Below are 4,936 nucleotides of genomic sequence, written 5' to 3'. Positions count from 1 at the left end.
CCTTTATGAGACTGCAAAAGGCAATATTACAGCCTTTATAGGACGGTGAACGTAGTTAATAGTGTTGTAAAGCAACGGCGCTAATGAAGACGACTTGGGACGTTGTAGCACATTGAGACTGTAAGGAATAGTCCAATGGTAACTTGCGCAGGAAGTTCGAACCACGTGATTTACGTGTGAGGCTTTTAATAGACTGCAAAAGGCTATATTACAGCCTTTATATGACTGTGCACGTAGTTAAGAGTGTTCTAAGGCAACAGCGCTAATGAAAACGACTTGAAACGTTGTAGCGCATTGAGACTGGAAGGACTAGTCCACTGGTAACCTGCGCAGGCGGATGGAACTACGTGATTTACGAGTGAGGCTTTTATTAGACCGCAAAGGGCCATATTACGCCCTTTATAGGACTGTGCACCTAGTTAAGAATGTTGTAAGGCTGCCGCGCTAATGAAAACGACTTGGGACGTTGTAGCGCATTAAGACTGGAATGACAAGTCCAATGGTAACCGGTGCAGGCAGCTGAAACCGCGTGATTTACGTGTGCGGCCTTTATTGGACTGCAAAAAGGTGTATTGCGGTCTTTATAGGACTGTGCACGTAGTTAAGAGTGGTCTAAGGCCACCGCGCTAAGGAAAACCACTTGGAACGTTGTAGTGCATTGAGTCTGAAAGGAATAGTGCAATGGTAACGTGCACAGGCAGATGGAACCACGTGATTTACGTGTGAGGCCTTTATTAGACTGCAAAAGGCTACATTACACCTTTTATTGGACTGTGCACGTAGTTAAGAGTGTTCTAAGGCAACAGCGCTAAGGAAAACCACTTGGAACGTTGTAGTGCATTGAGACTGGAAGGACTAGTCTAATGGTAACCTGCGCGGGCAGATGGAACCACGTGATTTACGTGCAACGCCTTTATTAGACTGCAAAAGGCCATATTACGGCCTTTAAAGGACTGTGCACGTAGTTAAGAGTGTTGTAAGGCAGCGGCGCTAATGAAAACGACTTGGGAAGTGGTAGCGCATTAATACTGGAACGACAAGTCCAATGATAACTGATGCAGGCAGCTGAAACCGCGTGATTTACGTGTGCGGCCTTTATTGGACTGCAAAAAGGTGTATTGCGGTCTTTATCGGACTGTGCACGTAGTTAAGAGTGGTCTAAGGCCACTGCGCTAAGGAAAACCACTTGGAACGTTGTAGTGCATTGAGTCTGGAAGGAATAGTGCAATGGTAACGTGCACAGGCAGATGGAACCACGTGATTTACGTGTGAGGCCTTTATTAGACTGCAAAAGGCTACATTACACCTTTTATTGGACTGTGCACGTAGTTAAGAGAGTTCTAAGGCAACAGCGCTAAGGAAAACCACTTGGAACGTTGTAGTGCATTGAGACTGGAAGGACTAGTCTAATGGTAACCTTCGCAGGCAGGTGAAACCACGTGGTCCACGTGTGCGACCTTTAATGGACTGCAAAAGGGTATGCTACGGTCTTTATAGGACTGTGCACGCTGTTAATAGTGTTGTAAAGCAGCGGCGCTAATGAAAATGACTTGGGACGTTGTAGCACATTGAGACTGTAAGGAATAGTCCAATGGTAACTTGCGCAGGCAGTTGGAAACACGTGATTAACGTGTGAGGCTTTTACTAGACTGCAAAAGGCCATATTACAGCCTTTATAGGACTGTGCACGTAGTTAAGAGTGTTCTAAGGCAACAGCGCTAATGAAAACGACTTGGAACGTTGTAGCGCATTGAGACTGGAAGGACTAGTCCAATGGTAACCTGCACAGGCAGATGGAACCACGTGATTTACGTGTGAGGCTTTTATTAGACCGCAAAGGGCCATATTACAGCCCTTATAGGACTGTGCACGTAGTTAAGAGTGTTCTAATGCAATGGCGCTTATAAAAACGACTTGGGACGTTGTAGCGCATTGAGACTGGAAGGACTAGTCCAATGGTAACCTGCGCAGGCAGATGGAACCACGTGATTTACGTGTGAGGCTTTTATTAGACCGCAAAGGGCCATATTACAGCCTTTATAGGACTGTGCACGTAGTTAAGAGTGGTCTAAGGCCACCGCGCTAAGGAAAACCACTTGGAACGTTGTAGTGCATTGAGTCTGGAAGGAATAGTGCAATGGTAACGTGCACAGGCAGATGGAACGACGTGATTTACGTGCAACGCCTTTATTAGACTGCAAAAGGCCATATTACGGCCTTTAAAGGACTGTGCACGTAGTTAAGAGTGTTGTAAGGCAGCGGCGCTAATGAAAACGACTTGGGACGTGGTAGCGCATTAATACTGGAACGACAAGTCCAATGATAACCGGTGCAGGCAGCTGAAACCGCGTGATTTACGTGTGAGGCTTTTATTAGACCGCAAAGGGCCATATTACAGCCTTTATAGGACTGTGCACGTAGTTAAGAGTGGTCTAAGGCCACCGCGCTAAGGAAAACCACTTGGAACGTTGTAGTGCATTGAGTCTGGAAGGAATAGTGCAATGGTAACGTGCACAGGCAGATGGAACCACGTGATTTACGTGTGAGGCCTTTATTAGACTGCAAAAGGCTACATTACACCTTTTATTGGACTGTGCACGTAGTTAAGAGTGGTCTAAGGCCACTGCGCTAAGGAAAACCACTTGGAACGTTGTAGTGCATCGAGACTTGAAGGAACAGTCCAATGGTAACCTGCGCAGGCAGGTGAAACCACGTGGTCCACGTGTGCGACCTTTAATGGACTGCAAAAGGGTATGCTACGGTCTTTATAGGACTGTGCACGCTGTTAATAGTGTTGTAAAGCAGCGGCGCTAATGAAAATGACTTGGGACGTTGTAGCACATTGAGACTGTAAGGAATAGTCCAATGGTAACCTGCACAGGCAGATGGAACCACGTGATTTACGTGTGAGGCTTTTATTAGACCGCAAAGGTCCATATTACAGCCTTTATAGGACTGTGCACGTAGTTAAGAGTGTTCTAAGGCAACGGCTCTAATGAAAAGGACTTGGGACGTTGTAGCGCATTGAAACTGGAAGGACTAGTCCAATGGTAACATGCACAGACTCATGGAACCACGTGATTTAGGTGTGAGTCCTTTATTAGACTGCAAAAGGCTACATTACACCTTTTATTGGACTGTGCACGTAGTTAAGAGTGGTCTAAGGCCACCGTGTTAAGGAAAACCACTTGGAACGTTGTAGTGCATCGAGACTTGAAGGAACAGTCCAATGGTAACCTGCGCAGGCAGGTGAAACCACGTGATTTACGTGTGCGACCTTTAATGGACTGCAAAAGGGTATGTTACACCTTTTATTGGACTGTGCACGTAGTTAAGAGTGTTCTAAGGCAACAGCGCTAATGAAAACGACTTGGGACGTGGTAGCGCATGAGACTGGAAAGAACAATGCAATGGTAACCTGCACAGGCAGATGGAACCACATTAATTACGTATGAGGCCTTTATGAGACTGCAAAAGGCAATATTACAGCCTTTATAGGACGGTGAACGTAGTTAATAGTGTTGTAAAGCAACGGCGCTAATGAAGACGACTTGGGACGTAGTAGCACATTGAGACTGTAAGGAATAGTCCAATGGTAACTTGCGCAGGAAGTTCGAACCACGTGATTTACGTGTGAGGCTTTTAGTAGACTGCAAAAGGCTATATTACAGCCTTTATATGACTGTGCACGTAGTTAAGAGTGTTCTAAGGCAACAGCGCTAATGAAAACGACTTGAAACGTTGTAGCGCATTGAGACTGGAAGGACTAGTCAACTGGTAACCTGCGCAGGCGGATGGAACTACGTGATTTACGAGTGAGGCTTTTATTAGACCGCAAAGGGCCATATTACGCCCTTTATAGGACTGTGCACGTAGTTAAGAATGTTGTAAGGCTGCCGCGCTAATGAAAACGACTTGGGACGTTGTAGCGCATTAAGACTGGAATGACAAGTCCAATGGTAACCGGTGCAGGCAGCTGAAACCGCGTGATTTACGTGTGCGGCCTTTATTGGACTGCAAAAAGGTGTATTGCGGTCTTTATAGGACTGTGCACGTAGTTAAGAGTGGTCTAAGGCCACTGCGCTAAGGAAAACCACTTGGAACGTTGTAGTGCATCGAGACTTGAAGGAACAGTCCAATGGTAACCTGCACAGGCAGGTGAAACCACGTGATTTACGTGTGCGACCTTTAATGGACTGCAAAAGGGTATGGTACGGTCTTTATGGGACTGTGCACGCAGTTAAGAGTGTTCTAAGGCAACAGCGCTAATGAAAACGACTTGGAACGTTGTAGCGCATTGAGACTGGAAGGACTAGTCCAATGGTAACCTTCGCAGGCAGGTGAAACCACGTGGTCCACGTGTGCGACCTTTAATGGACTGCAAAAGGGTATGCTACGGTCTTTATAGGACTGTGCACGCTGTTAATAGTGTTGTAAAGCAGCGGCGCTAATGAAAATGACTTGGGACGTTGTAGCACATTGAGACTGTAAGGAATAGTCCAATGGTAACTTGCGCAGGCAGTTGGAAACACGTGATTAACGTGTGAGGCTTTTACTAGACTGCAAAAGGCCATATTACAGCCTTTATAGGACTGTGCACGTAGTTAAGAGTGTTCTAAGGCAACAGCGCTAATGAAAACGACTTGGAACGTTGTAGCGCATTGAGACTGGAAGGACTAGTCCAATGGTAACCTGCACAGGCAGATGGAACCACGTGATTTACGTGTGAGGCTTTTATTAGACCGCAAAGGGCCATATTACAGCCCTTATAGGACTGTGCACGTAGTTAAGAGTGTTCTAATGCAATGGCGCTTATAAAAACGACTTGGGACGTTGTAGCGCATTGAGACTGGAAGGACTAGTCCAATGGTAACCTGCGAAGGCAGATGGAACCACGTGATTTACGTGTGAGGCTTTTATTAGACCGCAAAGGGCC

The sequence above is a fragment of the Hydractinia symbiolongicarpus genome, chromosome 12, assembly GCF_029227915.1.
Source record: "Hydractinia symbiolongicarpus strain clone_291-10 chromosome 12, HSymV2.1, whole genome shotgun sequence".
Taxonomy (NCBI): domain Eukaryota; kingdom Metazoa; phylum Cnidaria; class Hydrozoa; order Anthoathecata; family Hydractiniidae; genus Hydractinia; species Hydractinia symbiolongicarpus.
This window is presented reverse-complemented; position numbering follows the sequence as displayed.